This window comes from Falco cherrug, chromosome 3 (genome assembly GCF_023634085.1).
Source record: "Falco cherrug isolate bFalChe1 chromosome 3, bFalChe1.pri, whole genome shotgun sequence".
NCBI lineage: Eukaryota > Metazoa > Chordata > Aves > Falconiformes > Falconidae > Falco > Falco cherrug.
The window spans coordinates 99,940,629-99,959,125 of NC_073699.1; the positions used below are offsets into that span (position 1 = coordinate 99,940,629).

At 42.9% G+C, this 18,497-nt stretch overlaps 2 long non-coding RNA genes across 2 annotated transcripts; both read right to left on the bottom strand.

Moving 5' to 3' along the window:
- Positions 1 to 252: 252 nt before the first annotated feature.
- Positions 253 to 3,952, bottom strand: LOC129735737 (uncharacterized). The gene is made up of 3 exons (XR_008731578.1): positions 3,738 to 3,952; positions 2,723 to 2,910; positions 253 to 925 (listed from the first exon to the last, which is right to left on the bottom strand). It is a non-coding gene; the product is annotated as an uncharacterized LOC129735737 (long non-coding RNA).
- An 11,261-nt stretch (positions 3,953 to 15,213) lies between these two features.
- LOC129735645 (uncharacterized) lies at positions 15,214 to 17,622 on the bottom strand. The gene is made up of 2 exons (XR_008731427.1): positions 17,372 to 17,622; positions 15,214 to 16,028 (listed from the first exon to the last, which is right to left on the bottom strand). It is a non-coding gene; the product is annotated as an uncharacterized LOC129735645 (long non-coding RNA).
- Between the last annotated feature and the right edge of the window lie 875 nt (positions 17,623 to 18,497).

Sequence of the window (18,497 nt, forward strand, 5' to 3'; positions counted from 1 at the left end):
TCTGCATGCCTAACTTGGGTACCAAGATGACTTTTTCCCCCCCCCCGACTGCCCAGCAAGGCAAGCTCTAGCAACTTGGCATGCCAGGTGGTCACCATTGCTCACCAGCCTCTAGACCTGACATGCTGTCATTGCTCCCATGTTTCATACCAGGCAACGGGAATACAGCTCAGTTTCTAGCTTGCAGTACGATCCTTGCTCTGTGGCAAAAAAAAAAAAGAAAAAAGAAAAAAAAAGTGTTCTTGTGTGGTGCTTTTCAGCTGTACCCCAGGAGATGACTCTATAGTGAGCCCCATTTCAAAGGCAAGATCCTGACTGCTTCACGAGAGAGAGACATGAGTAAGCTAAGAAGAAAAAGAAAGTAATTTCCACATAAAGCACAGTTTACAGGCCAGTTTTCCCAAGAGTTAATTTGGAGATCATTGTTGTTTTAATCTCCTGCAATGTATGTGGGTGTGCCAGTGATCTGGAGGCTGGTTTCATGCAAGTGCCCAAACATTCAGGTACTTGCAGTTGCCAAAAATCCAGAATTAACTGCCAGTCAAAACTCAAGTGGAAGACTGCAATCTTGGGAAAGAAATGTCATCAAAAGGAGTATTTTTAAAGATATTTTCTAGCATACCTGGTTTGAAATACCCCTGGGGCAACACTTCTTATGGTGTATTGTTATTTCTCTTCTCAGATAAAAGGTTAATAGCCAAGTGGATGTTGGGTAACTGCTTACAAATCCCTGGAGAGATTCCGTTCCTATTCACGCTCTTCTGTCCTCTGTCCAGAGCATCCAAATTCCTTTCCTCCCTTCAAATTGGAGGTAGTTTCCTACATCACAGTGCTTGGATTCGTACACAGCGAAACCTTTTTATATATCAAGGAATGTGGATTCCAAGGTTTTGGTTCAGGACTGTCTCAAAGGAAGCTCTGATAACTGCATATGGAAAAAAACTAAGAGCGATGTATCACCTCATTATATACATTCAGACCAAAACAATGAGGCTTCTCAAGCACTCTGCACTGTGTATAAAATAAAAGTGGTTAAAGAATTTGTTTAGAAGTGTGTTAAGCATTTTCCAGGCAGGCGGTGAATAAATCCACTTTACCACTTCATGGCTTTACAAAGAAGCCCATCCATTAACATGGGAACCCTCTTGTTTGCATTTCTTAACAGCTGACATTTGTACCTTTCGAAGGAAAGTGAAGGGCATCTCATTGCCTTATTGTTTAAATCAGTGTGGAAATAATGGGGATGATAGGGAATTGGAGCTAATTTCCTTTGTCTCCTATTCAGCAGATAATGGTGGTATGTGCAGGATGCTAAAGGCCAGGCAGAGGAGGTGACCTGAAGATGACTTCATTCTTATGAGGTTTATCAAAGGCTCCTGTCAGTCAAATGCATGCTGAGAGATTGGGGACTGGCCATCTGGTCCAAAGTTAATCAAAGAGGAAAAAGGAAAGCGAGGAGGTGAAAAATCCCCCTGTCAGCTTTGTGCAAGGTGGAGGGAGGTGCAGACAGAAGAGGGGACTCCTGTGCTCCAGCAGCCCAGCACCCGGGCTGGATGGCCCCGCTAGGCAGAGGGAGAAGGGCAGCGGAGCGGGGTGGAGCTGATGGGGGAAAGGGAACGATAGCGTTGTTCTGAATTTTCACGGCGATGATCCCACACCGCTTTTAAGTGGCAAGCCTGAAGGTCACTGCTGCTGTTAGCCATGCAGAGCAGAGGCAGAATTGTTTCAATTGTCCTCAGAAAAAAAAAAAAAAAAAAGAAAAAGAAAAAAAGAAAAAACAAGAGGGAGGGATTGACTCACAGTAGGGAACCAGTGTAATATAAACCACAGGGTTTTCTGTCAGAGAGCCAGACATCTTTCCTCGGAGTTTTGTTTCTTGCAAGCAGGAGCAAGAGGTGCGTCCATGCCACCTTTGTGTCCTGCAGACACAACCTTGCCCAGCTCCTCACTCGCTAACCCCTCACCCCACTGGGCTCAAACCCCGGTGTCCTGCCAGCACTCGCCAACTGTGGGAGATCTGCCCCGCTGCCCCGTGCCACCCCCCTGCCCGTACTGACCCTCAGACACCCTTACACCGTGTGTAAGCTAAGAGGGGTATGGAGAGGGTGTTTAACAACAGCGGGTTTGGTTTATGCTGAAAGGGTATCACACAATGCGTGTAAGCAAGGTTGAAGACACCGGTCAGGCAAATGAAATGCTCTTTAAATGTGTGTGTTACGTAAAAATACGTTATTTCACCACAGATGCATTCTGAAGTAAAACACCCGAGTGTGACAGCCTGTTAGTCTGATTTCCATAACCAGCCCTGTTCAGCTGCTCAAATCAGCTAAATAGAGACATATTTTTAAAACTACAAACGTCCAGATTGTGAATCCCTCCCTCACGCTGGCAAGTAGTCATGCTAATGAGTAGTCTCCTTGACTCCAGGGGAAAAATTCTTGCCAGCAAAGGTTTCACAATCCCAGCCCTCAACATTTCTAAAATGATTAATCAATGTGAACCAACTTAAAACAAAAAGAAAACAACAACAAAAAGGAGGAAATAGGGGAAGGTTCTTTTGAAGAGCTGCAAATTCAGGCTGAGCACTAGGAGATATTTTTGTGGACTTAGGCAGAGCAGGGGATGAACGTGCTGTCTCTAGTACACACACCCCACTCCCCCGGACAGAAACGTGATAAAACCGGAGAGAATAAGAACAAAAGCGTTTGGCTGCTTCATATACCTGAGGGTGGGACTCACTTCTCCATTAAGTTTCCATTGTGCTTCCTCCTTGGGTCGAGATCCAGCCAGGCCGCCATAGAGAGGAACATATGGAAAACAGTGGCAGGGAGTTCTGCTCTACCTGCAGCTTTGCTGGGCTGCCTCTCCCCCGGTGCCCTGTTCGGAAACATCACTTTGCATGGCCGAGCACTGCAAAACAGAGTGGAGTGGAAGCACACAGGGTGTTGAAAACAAAAACAAATCTTTACAAAGCACCTAACCCCAAAGAACCTCTGCTGAACAGAAGATATGAGCCAAGAACATACAGCTCTGTCTCTATGTACACAGCTATACGCTGCTTGCTGCCCTCATATTTTTAGTGAGTTTTTAAAATAGCAAACAACCTGCTGCACAATAGGCAGCCTGAAACAGGCACAGCCAAAAGGGAAGGGGGGTGGAGACTGGGAGGCTTTGGATTTTCTTGCTGCTAATGACTGACATGACCTCTTTGCATGGTGGTCAGTGAAGAATCTCATGGGCACCAAACGTGCACTATGATTTTACCTACCCTGACTTGCACTTGCTATCTACTGAACTTACCTGAGCTGTGGTGGCTTCAGAAGGAAGGGAGTTAGCAGCAGTAAAGGGGCGTTTTGTGGGTTGTTTTTTGTTTTTCATCTGCACAGCTGTAGATCTGGGAGAAATATGACTAAGAAAATGATCTTTCCCAACCCCTGGAAAGAAAATGCAGCCATGTGGATCCCAACATAAAAACAAGCATTGGCATGTCTGAAATACTGTGCCTGCTATAATTAAAACCCACACGCAACTACAAAACAACTCTGCTTCTGGTCTTTACAGCATGAAACTTACAGAAATTTAGAAATGGGCTGATAGAAAAGTCAGCAAGGAAATTTCACCAGAAACCTGCTGTCCCCTGGATGAATTAGGGTTTTGATCAGGCAGCAAGCCATTACCGTGTTTTTATGATTCCTCTTGCCCAGTTCCCTTACAGAAGGAAAAAGCTTTAGACTCACCTGTGTCTGCAAGGATTCCTAGCCTAACACATTGGTTGGATACACAGGCATGAACACACTGTCATCAGCATGTCCTCCTCCTTCTCGTGGGCTCGAAATAATTTGACATGCCAAATTAGACAAAACCTTAAATCAAACAGCAGCTCAGTTTTCTTCAGTGGCTGAGACTATTTCCAAAAGCAGGGAGGGGATTTAGCTACATAACCCTAAACAGATGGAAGATAAGTGACTACATCCCCTTGAAGACATTGAGAACATCCAACTGTGGTCTTTTCCCCACACCCTCTGCAACTCCCTTATTTCCATGTAATTGCAAATATCACACTATTAAGTCCTTCCTGAAGAACCTTTTCAACTTTCTTCTCTTTATGCCGCATGGTCAACAACAAGCATGCTGAATATATGTTTTAATGATTGCCACAGCAATAACTCACAGAGAAACAGTTTTCTTTCACAACACTTCAGAATAGCAAGGACTTGGGGGGAGGGAAGTTATCAGGATGCTGGAAAGCACATATACAATTTATTAGACAAACCCTGTGTGGATGCAATGGCAGGTCTGCTATCAAAGGCAAAAACCTTCAGGCATTTTACATCCCATAATCCCAATGAAAGCCTGCTTTTGCAGATACCCTGCAGTTCATGAATCACTGGCTGTAGCATACAAAATCCCTTATTTAAGTAATTACAGTACAATACACAAATCTGCACAGTGGCGGATGTTAAATGAAATATTCCGAGACAGTCTCAAAACTACAACATAAAAAAAGAAAAAAAAATCCCAACTGGAAACAAGTATCTTGCAGTAAGCATATTTTGTGAAGTAGGGGATGCTCTGATCTAATCACATTAGGTCTCTCCTGGCGACTGGAAGTGGTCTGGTGATACAGGGACCCAGTGAGCCATGGACAGAGAATGGTTCCTGTCTCCAGTGTTTTCCATTTGTTTCCATGTGGTCTTCAGTACACCCTCAAGCTCCCCAGTTTTACATAGTTGGATGCTTTTGTTATTGCCACCTTAGTTTTCAAACATCAAAGAACATAAGAAGATCTTGCATCTCGAGCCTGGCCTTGGGCATGCATTGCCCCAGTCACGGGGCTGGCTTCCATTTTTTCAGCACAGCAAACCAAAAGCCTGGTATTATAGGAAAAGACCTAAATTCCCCCAGGCGGTATGAAGTCTCATCTCTGTACTCAGTTCTGATTTGCCTCCACACCCGGACAGTTCAGCTTGTACCTTCAGCAACAGGGAAGGCAGGCTTTCTTTTATGAAGAGTCCTTATTTGCCTAATTCTGGTTTCATCTACAGGTGGCACATTTCACCAAAGCTTCTACCCTTCAGCTGCTCTGCAAATCGGTCTTGGAGCAACAAGCGGGTGGCATTTTCCCAAGTCACTTCCAGATCAGACCAGCAACTCTCAGCCATACCCGCATAACCAGAGCATCAATGAAGAAGGATAAAGAAGGGCAGAATTGCGTTATGATTTATAGAGCATGATGAATGTGTTCAATTTGGATTAATTAGGAAATATGTTCTATTCTTCTACTTACAATTTAAGATCTGGCAAGGGTCACAGTAGAAAGAAAATCTGAACTGGAAAATGAGCATTATTCTTGTTTTAAGAATTTGCTGACTTCCTCTTTCAGAGGAAGACACAGTCCTCCTTCAGTGGAAGTCATGGTTTTAGAAATGTTGATCTGAATCAGACTTGGCATTTTCAGAGATCTCCTGTACCTCCTACATGGTCCAGCTCCTCAGTACAAACTTTATCTTCTTGTTCTTGGTGAGGAATCTGAAGAACAATTGGAACTTGGTTTGCAAAGAGAAAAATGATAACGGCCCACAAAATATAAGCTCAATTGACATCTTGGAAGTGTTTTATGAACTGGAAATCTTTCTGCAAAGTATTTCACCTCAGCCCAATAAAACATTACATGCTGGCAGAATTTTATCCTGTTAAAGTTGGCAAAGGTTTCTTCACCAAAGAGTAAGTTTTGTTCAGGTTTAATTTACTTTCATACCCCCCCAAATCAATGTCATTGCTCAGGTGCAGGTTGACAGGTTCCTGAGATAGTGTCAATTAAGCAACCCACAGCATCCAAGGCACAAACACCAACCACACAGCGAAAATGGGGAGGAACAGCAACCACCATTTCATGCAAAGGCTGCCTGTGTTAGGGCTGCATGCAGCTCCCAGGACAGGCTGTTAAATTGGACATAAGTTTTTGTTTGAAGGAAGGCAAAGCCATGATGTGGAAGGATTTGCTGGGTTAGGTCTGCCTTTTGCTACAAGCATCAATCACCAAGGGTGCAAGCAGTTTGAGTTAAAGACACAGCGAAAAGTTTGGCAGAAGTTTGGACTGCTCTGCGTGTGAGACGTTGTGATTCCTCCAGCTGCAATTCCCTAGGATGCATTTCACCTAGCCAACACCTGACAGGAAATATTTAGGAGGTTATAAGTCTTCTTTAGAAGAAAATTACAGCAGAAAGAGGTCCAATATAACAACTAAAACATGAGAAAAAGGTTTCTCACAGTTTGTGTTCTAGATGCCCAGCTGAAATCTTGGCTCCATAAAAAGTCTTTTGCTGTGCACTTCTAGGAGGCCAAGTTTGTCAAAGCCTAGCTAGCTTTCATATGTATTTGACTTGTTATGTTGCCTAGCATCGTAGTCAAAGAAGAGTAGATTCAGTCGCACTGTGAAGAGCAAGCATAGCACACACTGAGATGGAAAACTGTTTTACACAGCCCTACGCACCTCAGCAGGCAGCCATTCAGTAATACCAAGGTGTCCCCATCCTTCTCATTTATTGGATTTATTTGCCAGAGGCAGGGAGGCAGAACTTTGACACCATTTTTTAACATGGTTGATGTGTTGACGCTGATTTTAATTTTTCTCTAAAGAGTTTTATTGATTCGATAGAATACCAAGATTTTTGGTCCAGGGCTCATATTGCTACAGCCTGACAAATGATTTGTCTGCTGTAACAGAGAAGGGTTGTACCACGGTATCTAATAATCCCTTTCTATATCCATATAGATATATATATATGCATATAGATATATATGCATATTTTATGGCTTTAATTTAAAGAAAAGAGCAAAAGATCCAGCCTTATGAAAAAGGTTAGTTGTGGCTGTCATACAGATGTTTTGTTAAAAAAACCCCTGACTCAAAATTAAAGCAAAGCAGAGAGGTGGGAAAGAAAGGGTGCAGCCTGTTCACTCCTACCATTTTATATTAGTTTATATATCAGCACAAGGTAACCAGCATCTTCTCCTCATCCTCCCAGCATCTAAATTCAAACCCCAAGAAACAGAAACAAAAGTTAAAAAAACAGGCAATTTTTTCATGAGGCATGTCAAATGCCTAATATCTGTGTTTTTCCCGTGTTCATGGTTAAACTGTCAATGTGAATGAGCACTGAAATGAGTGTGCATCCTGGTAGGGTGGATGAGCTCATGATTCATGAATAAGATTAGACAAGAGCTTCCAGAAAAAACAGGTATTAATCTATGCCCCTTTTCTTGTACTTCCCCTTAGCAGCCATCCTTCAAAAATCCAGAGAACGAAATGATCATCGGACGAAAATAGCATTAAAAAGAAAGATAAAAACCCCACAGCTCCGCTAATCACTTGGAATAGTCTGTATAACCACTGACTGAAGCAGGGATCTTTGGTCTATTGTGGTGTATTATGTGACTTCAAGAAAATGAGATGGGAAGGTAAATATACAAAGTAGGATTTAGCAAGGCGCTGTGTGAAGAGGGACAAAACCCCTTCTTACGGTTGTCAGTAAAAAGGAGGGTGACACTCTTACAGAGTTAGAGAAGGTCAATAAATCACCATCCTTATCTTGCAAACAGAGCCTGTGACTTCAAAAATTAGCTCATTTATTCTGCACAATTAAATTTATTGAAGTGTGACAGAAAAAGTTTAGCAGTCACTGATGCAGAAAGGCAGCAACAACAGAGGCAGGCAACTGACTGAATGACACAATTAGTTGATTTTCATTTTATTTATCAATATAATTATTGAATTGTATTTATCCTATTTCACAGATTTTTACCATTATTAGAGCCTGGGCCTCAAGGGAAAGAATTAGTTCAAATTTTCAGTCCAACTTAATGTGATTATAGAGCTGCTAATAAAAGAAAAGTTCTATAAAGTGCTACACAATCTTGTATTCAATGTCACCCCACCATCAGGCTCTGAAATCCGGAATCCTTTCACGTAAAGGCAGTAAATAGAATATGAATTGTGAATGCACTACATTCCCTAGGTGGCAACCAAGCCTATGTTTGCAGGACCCTACCCTCAATGTTGCCTTCAAGGACCCAAGATTACTTCTCAGTTTTAAACTCAGGGGTATGTTTCTTTCCTTAAAAAATAACAATAATTACAAAAAAAACCACGCCCCAAAACCCCACCACACCCCCTTTGTCCCTACCCCTATGCTTCGCTTCAGTAAACTTAGTTGGAAGTGTTGTGAAAAGAGTGCAAGGATATTGGAGAAAGACCACGGTGCCAGAGGCGCAGTGCAGGAGCGTGGTTCTTACACAAAATGACAACCTTAACTATTTTGGTACACACTAAAAAAACGTAACGCCAAAGCTTCTGACAAGATTTTTAAAAACAAAATATAAGCGATTGACAGATTAGAAAGGTATCTGTTAGCCAAAGTTACTTTTCTTCTTGTCCGCTCCGGTTTAGAAGCCCCCAGACTGCTCTAAGTTCCCTGTCTGACTTCCTGGCGTGCCTTTTTGTCACTTACAGGGTCTGCTTTGCTTTTGAGCTTGTACAAGACGGGATGAGAAGTGCTGGACCTGACTCACACACGTATTCCACCCTTGCCTGCTACATACATGAGGAAGCAAGCATATGTTCCGCAGTAAGCTATATAATAACTCATGTCCTTTCTCACAGGTTCAGGAAATTAGACCACATGCTATTGCGAGTGTCTAACTTTTCCAATGTTTTGAAAGACTATTTCCATTGCAGCTAGCTTATTCAGTTCTACCTTCCACTTCCATTCCATAAAAAATAATTTATTTGCTCTGAGAAAAAGACATACAGGCCATTTTTCTAAATGTTGGTCAAAGTGTCATGGAGCATTGCCTAAAACATTAAAAAATGGAGATGGTCCAACATTATTCTATAACCATAATTAATAAGAATGAATATTTTTACTTAAAATTAATAGCTGACTTTGGGTGATAAGATACTTCCAGAATTCCCACCAATTGAAACAACATGTTCCAGTCACTGGGATTTTGATGTCTGCGTAGGCTCAGACTATATTTTGGGAACTTAGTCTAGTGACTTCTGCAGGAATGGGCAAGAAGGGATGTTTATGTATATGTAAGACATATAAATTATTAGAGTTAATAAACCAGATCTCACTGGGACCATTCAAGTTAAATTTGACATGCACTATCTACGGAAAAATGGATCAAAAGAAAGAACGCCATACATTGCACAATTTTCTTTTGTGTGTTTCTTTTGGATAAAGCCTTGAAAGTTGCCTCTCCATTTATGGAGAACTGCATGCCCCACTGGGACCTTGAGTTGATGGAAACCATTCCATAGCAGCACCATGTGGTGACCTGCCCACCTCCAGAGACACAAAGCAGAGGTGGCCCTGTCTCCAAACAGCCTTCCCTTCAGCATCAGAAAGGATAGAGCATTGGGACAAATGGGACCAAAAAGGGATCAAGGAACAAAAGAAAATTTTAATATTTTAATTGACTGAAGATGCTTCCACCTCAGCCAAGACAAGCAGAATCTTCATTTGTTTTGCTTGTATTCAGTATCAGCAGAGGACAATAACATACCTTCAAGGAGTAACTTCTTACCATCTCTGCAGAATTCAGCAAGATTCATCGGCAGGGAGAAGCTGCATGTGAGTGCAGGTAATAGGCTTCAAGACCTGAATGAGTATTTGGCCATTCAATAACCGTGATTTCACTCTTCCAGGGTACTTCTCACTCCCACAACCCCAATCACCTTGCAAAGAAAAAGCATCCTTGTGTTATGAGATCCCAATTTGGCAGGCAAACCTCCCTTATCTAGGCTCTCAAAAGAGCTAAGGCAGGCTTTTGAACCTAAACCAACTGAATTTTGCTAGAATATAAATTAGAATCCTTAACTTCTCAAAGCAGTGTAAACTGGACTGGCTAGGTCAAACACAACCGCCATGAAATGGATAACATACAACACATTTTCCCTGCCCGCTGCATCCTTGCAAGAATGCCTTCTAGTCTGGTTTCATTCAATTCAGTCAATATCTGGACCACAGCAAGCCATGCGTGGTCCCTTCTGGTCCCTGTGAAGCCTCCTCTTCCCATCCCAAAGACACCTGATTGTGCGTCTGCTCCTTGCTCATCTCTGCTACCTTCCAACTGGGCTGGAGGCCTCTTACTGGGTGGTTGCACCTCCCTGTTTGCCGTACCCTACCTCTCCTGTGAAATCACCTCCTTGTTGACACCACTGCATGGACATAAAGGGTAGGAGGACCCGTCTTCTTCTCACAAGGGTTGCAGATGAGCCAACTATGTCTTTTTAAAAAGAAATCTAACTTATAAACTGAGAACAAATAAAACAAGACACTGTCCATCGGACCTTGGCATTATTCTCATTTTCCAGTTGGGAAACAGGAGCCAAGAAAAGGAGACACCCAAGATAATAAAGATTATCAGGAGACCTCTGCCTTCCCCCAGTGCCTTGCCTGACTCTCCAGCCCCCCTTTGTTGGCTTACACAGCATGCCATGGAAACTGAGCTGAGCCCATTTTAAAGTCTTTCATGTGCTGGAAACCCTGCCAGAGTTTACACACTCATTGTGCAAAAGGATATTGTTCATGTGCATATATACAGAACATTGGGCTTGATCCATCTGATGTACAAAAATTTGTGTCTTAAAAATATCACAAGCCTGGCGGATGCTTTTTTCCAGTTGCAGCAATCAACATTTCTTTGGTTTTCTCTCTATTTTCTGAAATAAAAACTTAAGCAGGGCATTTTTGTTGAGGGATGTATTTTTGACTGACCTCACAACCTACCCAGATTAACCCTGTGGACTGCTGTATAACCGTCAGGTCTCTGAACTGACTTTTCATTCCAAATCAATGTTTTCTGAATAATCATTTCCCCATGAACAGGTCATACAGGCCCTATGGCAGTGTTTTCCTCCCCCTTCCATATGCAGAATCATTACTCAAAAGGGCAATGTGCCTCAGCTTTCCAGGCTAATCACCAATTCATCTTTTCTTTAAGCCATATTATGCAGAAGTATTAATGTGCCGCACCAAAGCTGGAGAAAGTCTGTCCAACTCTTCAGAGAAAACAGATTAATGGAATACAACCGGTAAGAGCAAAATGCAGAGGCACCCCAAGTATATGAACTTCCCAAGCCCCTCCTCAACTTGTGGATTAACAGGGATCTGGGCAACAGTAAATACCAGTTCTGCAAAGCACATCATTTCATCTGTCTATATATCAGTTCTCTTATCAAAAAGGTGAAGATTTACCAGTTAGCCTGAAACGGTCAGTACTGCAGTGCTACAGGAAGCTGCCAACAGGGATTATTCCTGAAACTGGGCAAGCTGGAGGAAAAGGAGAGGATCACTGACGTGAGTCCACAGCATTGAGGAGTACAAAGAGGTAGAGTTGCACAATGTTTCAGGGTGCAGGAACCTACTCCTCCATATGGTTTTTGCTGGATTGAGCAACACCTCCTCTTGGGCCTGTCCTGGGTTCAAACACAAAGCAAAATTCCCTTACAAGAAAGCACAAGTGCTACAAAAGCTGGCTCAGCTCTACCAACCCCACCTTCCCCTCCTGTCTTCTGCCCACCACTTCCTTTGCAGCTTCACTCAAATTATAAATAGCTCTGCATGACGGATCTGACCTTCACCTAGGTTGAGCTTAGCTGGTGGAAGGGCAGGATAGTGCTCCTTCAAAGCCGGTGACCTGGACGTGAACATGGGCTCTATGTCAGTTCAAGGGACAATAATTGGAGCTGACACAACTGAGCATGGACAGGCAGCAGGGCCAGGACCTGAGTTCATGACTCTTCTCCCATGGCTCTGATGAGACTATGCAGAGCAGGATGTGCACAGGGCGTGTAACACCACTTGCACAAAAAAAGGACAATAAATAGGGAATACAGCCTGAAACAGACAAGTTATGACTACAGCTGATTATGGCTAGAAGTCAGATCCGAAAGGAAATGAGGCATAAACTGTGGAAAATGGGACACTGAAAGCCTCTGTGAGAAGTGGTTTTTCCTGTGCCTAACTGCAAACAAGATAAACCAATGCAGATCAAATAAACTGTTCCCTCCCGCCAAATCTCAGAATCTTTGAACAGTAGGAAACCCACCAGTCTGAGGTTGAACCAAAAAAGTGCTTTGAAAGGAGTGGTGTGACCAAGGGAGTAGGCCAATACACAGGCTTTGGAAGAGGAAACGCTATGTTTAACATCCATTACTTGCCTTTATGCCATCTAAGATGTCAGAACACTGTCTGGGCCTCTTCCCTGCATCTCAGTCACCAGAAGCTGGCGGTCAGTGGGGCACCCTGTTGGTGAAGCGAGGAGGTCATTAAGAAGACAGAGCCACACTCTTCACAGTGGTGTGTGATAGGAAGACAAGGCATAATTGAAACAAGAGAAGTTCAGACTCCCTGTATTTTTTCCCCCCCCTGAGGACAATCAGAGCTGGCCAGAGGTTGTGTAGCCTCCCTGGAGGTCTTCAAGGCCCACCTGGATAAATCCCTGAACAATGTGGTCTCATCTCATGGCTGATCCTGCTTAGAGCAGGACATTAGACAAGAGACCTCCTGAGGCGTTTTCCAACCTGTACCGTCCTGTATTCTACCTGCACTGAAACTGTTTGCCCACTGCATATTCACTGATGGTGCACAAGAGAGCAACTCTACAACACATAGCAAGAACTCTTAGTTTTGAAGTATTTGGGTTCTGCTCCCTTTTCTAATGGCCAGTTAAGTACCACTACAATTACGTTACAATTGAGATTAAACTCAGATGTGTAGTACCTCTGTGTTCATACCCAAGTTTAACATCCATGTGCCAACAAGCAAGTAATCTCCAGCACAGAAGGGTTCTCATGCTGTACATCACTGTACATACTACCTACAGCATAGTGTTTTGCTACGGTGACCCATAAGAAGAAAAAATACATGCACATGGGAAATTAAGCTTCATCTCCTGTGGCTGTAGCCGTTCAAATATCCAAGGTTCCATCAGACTCTTCCAGCTCAGCGCCATCTTCCCTTGCATTTCTGGGAGATGAGAACATAAGGAAATGCCATTCCTTTTACAGCTAAATCGTGCTATTACTCGAACTTCTTCTGAGATACTGGTACTGTTTGTTCTCCTAGCAGCAACTTCGAGGAACTCAAATATTCACATATTGCTCAGAAAAAAATACAGAAGAAAAACAAGCTGAAATTTTGGTGAAGACCTTAATTATGAACACAGAAGGCGAAGTACATTTTTCTTCTTTAAGTCCAGAGTGTCCAGCCTGTAGAACACAGAAAAATTCCTAACCCTTCTCAAGTAATGTCATTGATGCCAGATATTTAGCGTGATGATTTTCGGCAGTGAATGTCAAATCTCTCTCAAATATTAGCATGTTTCTTAGCTCCTAAACTGACAAGCTTTAATTTAAGCAGATATAAGTGAAATATGCCACGGCACATGTTGGTTAAAATATTGAAACGATCCAGGCCACAATGAGAAAGACACAGAGCACATGCAATCCTCATTAGAATCAGTGTGGCAGGGGCTCTTCTTATTACAGTTACTTAGACAATAAATTAATTAAAAACTCCTGAAAAAGCCCAAGCCCAAAACTATTCAAGATGTGTGGGAAAAATGCCACACTCTTGCAATCTGCACTTCATAGAAAAAATGGCAGTCCTCTCTTTTCATCTTTATTCTCATCCTTATTCCTCTTCTCCCTACAGAAACCATGTGGAGTATATAATACATAACTAAGCAAATGAGGCAAACCCATGTGGAGTATATAATACATAACTAAGCAAATGAGGCAATGGAAAGTGCGAGGATATTAATTCCTGCATCATACCTCTAAGCAAGCTCATGTCAATAGACTCCAGCAGTGTAGGTAATGGCAAATTTAACCAGGGATCTCATCAAGTTGCTAGAAGAATTCCCCGGCCTTTCTAACATGAGTCCTTAATATACCTTACCCTCCTCAGACCATGCTCTTATTATTTTGCTCATCCTTTAGAGGTACAGTAAGCATCGCAGGACAGACACTATGCCCTTTATATTTTACTTTTCTCGGGAAAGCGCTACACGTCAGCCCGTATCTTATCTGTCTTCTCACCCCACACCAAAGCCTTTTGAACCTGTTGGCACATTCCAAGTCAACCTATTAGAGGACAAAGAGTTAAAAGATGAAATTCTGCAAATGTTGTGAAAGTAAGAAGGCGGTAGAGGAAATAATTGCAGTGCTCTTAACAAAGGACACCTCTAAGAAGAACTCTTATCATATTTGTTAGTTACCAGAGAATCCCCAGAGGCAAGCACTTTCAGGGATTTCCCAACCACAGCTGTACCTTGGAGTGGAGCTCATAACCTTCTTAGACACTGGATAATTCAGTCATGAGATCCAAAGCCACAGAAAATCAGGCTTTCACATGTTCCACTCATTAATTCCAGCTATCAGACCCTGATTCTAGACCTGCAATTGAACTAATTGGTTATCTCCCACCTGCCACTTCAAGTCCGTGGAGGACAAAGGACTGGATCTAAGCCTGCAGTTAGGTGCCCACGGTGCTGCTTGGATGGAGTGGAGAGGCCTGGCAGCAAGTAAGTGATCTTCTGTCCCTCCCCTAACTGGGTCCCCCTCCAGAGCACTTACTGAGGCACCTTTATTTCTTCTACTGAGGACGTCCAGAAACATAACTGTCTTGATGATGTTGGGTCAAAAGTCTTGGAGCCTTTGTGCACCAGAAGCCATTTGGGACTTACGAACTAGGTCCTGTATGTTCATTTAGCATACAGCTGGTGGAGTGGAGACAATCCTGCTGAATCTGTCCTGTTACACAACCAGCAACAGCTCAGTTCCTGGGGCTGAGTGAGACCGCACAGGTGGGACTCCTTTTTGGATCTGGTTACGTTCTGCCCAAGGTGCCTACGTTCCAGGTAGCTTTCAGAAATGTTCTCTTGATCTGAAGCCAAGAGAACTCGCAATGGCAGATGATGATAATGATTAACTACAGATGTCCTGTTAATGCCCTGCTGAGATGATCAGCCAATAAATTCCCATCCAAAGAGAAGTGCCTAAGGAAATGGAACATAACTGGAACATGCCAATCTCTCTCTATTAACTGAAGAGGCAGCCGAGACCATTAAACCTCTGTCTGTTACACAGGTACCTTTACGACCTGTTCTTCAGACTCCTAAATAGCCAACTCAGTTCGGAAATCCTTTGAACACGGAGCAGTTTTATTTTTAATAAACAATCCTGACAAACTTGTCAGAATCAGTTGGAATACCTTTCAGACTCTATAAATAATGTTCACATCTTTACATTATAAATGTAGTGCAGAATTTCAGGTCTTACTTTTCAGATGCCAAATCATTTTAGTGGAAAGCTTTTTAGATAATAGGATCTTTCTTGTATAATGCATTCATAAATTTCCTTCAGTGATAGGGGTGTAGTTCAAGGATCATTTCAACACCGCTGATTAGTTTCTTAATTAAATTGCTGTGTGTAAAAAGGGATAAATAAATACTGGTCACAGTTTAAAGGGAAGGAAAAGTGGGTTACAGAACCTGAAAAAGCTGCCCAACAAAATAAAAACAACACAACATTGTGTTTTTCTCTCTAGAGAGGTGTGTTTGTGAAGGGTTGATGTGAGCTGTCTCCCTCCCAAGAGGTAGACTGGAAACCCTGGGCTGAGCTTTCATGAAAGACGGGGTCAGCCGGGGGTGTTTTGTAAGGTGGGGAATGAGATCTACAGCAACATAACCAGTTGGCCAGTTCATCATTACACACTCCACATGGCCTAAATTAGGAGAGCGCGAAGCAGGTGGATACATTACACTGTTTGCCGAGAAGCATATTGGGTGTTGTTCTTGTTCCAGTTCTTTGAGACTCAGCACCACATCTCCCAGGAATCTGTAAATCAGCAGCAGGTGATTATTTGTTGGCTGTCGCACCACAGACGCTGAGAGCTGGTTACAACTTTCGCCTGGCGTTTTCTGCTCATGTTTTTAAAGTTCTCTTTTCCTGGAAGCTGCAAAACAAACCACAAACCAACAAGTAAAGTAGTGCAGCACAAAACAAAATTCCAGAGATAAGAGACATGCTGATAATATAGTCTTTGACATTTGTTTGGGAGCATTGCTGAGTTAAATATCAGCCCTTTACCACATTAATAAATGTATGTCTGCTCTCTCTCCTACTCACCTATGTAGGCCCTGTCAGTGCAGTATCTGAACACCCCTGGAAACACCAGTGAATTTACCCTCGCAGCATCCCTCTGAGGTAGCAAAATTAACAGACTTGTCTGAGGTCAGATGGGAAATATGTGGCAGAGAAAGGCCCCCCCAAATTCTGGTTCCTCATAACCCTAGCAGAATCATCCATGTTGGAGGGTCCCCCATCTGCCTGGTACATAAAAGGTTGTTACTAATTGCCTTTGTGGCCACTGAGGAGGGGACAAGATTTGCATCAAAGACAACAATGCTGGACACCAGGGAACTCTTCTGACTGCAGAGAGATGAAGAACTGTGATAGGATATTCACAGCAGTGCTGTGGCATATCCTTCGTGTAGGTTTTTACGAAAAGCCTGATAAATAATTCTCAGGAATGGGTCTTTTGAAAGAAAGAACTGGTCTGCTGTGTCCTGCACTGCGGACATGACAGCCTGGGATATTACCTAATTTGCTGCACTATCTTTAGCTTTGCAGTGCATATCAGAACTGGAGTGGTAGACAAGTAATGGTGACATTTATTATCACCACAGTAAAATAGGGATGGGTCTAATTCTAGGGTCAGAAGATACACAAAATAATATACCTCACCAAGTTATTAAAACAAATCAAGCAGCTACAAAGGGCCAGAGACAGGCTGCCTCAGCAACGCTGCACCACAGTAAATGGAACATGAGGCAACATCTCCATATAAAGAGACTTTAACATGGACTATAGGAATCATGCAAGGTGTGCTGGAAATTAAAGCGACTTTCTGGAACTCTCAGCAGCTGATCCGTCAAGAACCCATGGGATGAAAACGCAAATGGAAACTGCCACATCTGCATGGGAGATGAGATCTGCTATGGGTTCAGACCAACTCATTTTTTAATTCAGCAGAGCACTCCCATCCGACTTCAGAAACTTGGACTCGGCTTCCCCTTACAAAAACTGACCCAAACGTCATATTTTATAAGGGGCTGAATTCCTAGGAAATGCCAAGAAATTTAGCACCCTCCAAAGGAGTCTCTTGTTACAGCACATTTGCGTGGGGTTTCTGAACCTCTGGAAGCCTGGAGACCCAAAGTTACGGACAAATAGCGACTGCACACATGCAACAAGCCAGATGTAGCAACAAGCCAGACGTAGCTTCAGTGCACACACCTTCCTGTAAGGGCATTCAGCAACTCACAGTGTACAAGCACTAAAATGCAGGCACCCCGTTTCTGAGCTGGGCCTTCCAGTCAGAAATGGATCTGTGGATGTATGCTTGACTCATGTGACCCAGCCATAATTTTGCAATGCATCTTCCTCCCCTTCCTTGTTTGGATGGGATTTGCCTCTGCCCTGTTTATAGAGATAAAATAGTAACAGTGAAACAGTTGACATAAAGCATGTGTTCTGAATTATTTATGAGTTTTCTAGTGTGTTGATTTTTTTTATTATTTGGCTTTTTTTAAAAAAAAAAAAGAACAGAAAAAAAAAACCAACCAAGAACACCACACCCCACCCCCACCCCGACCTATCAGAAATACCAAACATACCTACCTAGCTATGCAGCAGAAATGGACTTGAGGATCCAGTAACAAATACAACCCAGTGTAAAACTGGTTTTCAGACTGTGGAGAAAATACTTATCACATCATGTATGGGTATGTGAGTTTTCCACAGATTAAGCAAACATCACCATATGCTGCAGGTCAAAAAAAAAATAATATGTATGTGCGTGTGTAGAGATACAGATATCTATCTCTTTCTGCCATTTGTAACAGCATGCAGAGCTCGAGTTCATAGCAGCATCTGGCACTGAGGAACCAACACGTGCGTGTGAATGTGGCCCAGCAGAGATGGATACATTTGTTTGTATACTTCTACTGCATCAGGAGTGGAATATGAAGTTCATTTCTTCTCTTCTGGCTGATCTGGGGAAGGCTCAAGCCACCGAGCCCTAGCAGCATATCACCTGATAGGGTGTTCCTGACCCCAGCCACAAAATCCTTGGGGCAGCCAAGCTGCAAGTGAATACCTGAGAGTTTCCACAGCCCAGCTCACCACACTATAGGATCACAACTGTGATAACACGATCATCACTACTCTCTAGGGAGAAACCTAAATCAAAAGGTTTTCAGAGCTACAGGCTTCGTTTTTCTGTTCATGGGAAAGCCCGTTTCTCTGTGGTCGTGGCATGCTGCATTTATCTGGAGAATATGCTCGGCTGTTCCCTTTCCAAACCTTCTGATACAGGTGCCGGTAGATGTTCACTAGCCTGCCAAGGATAAAACAAATACAG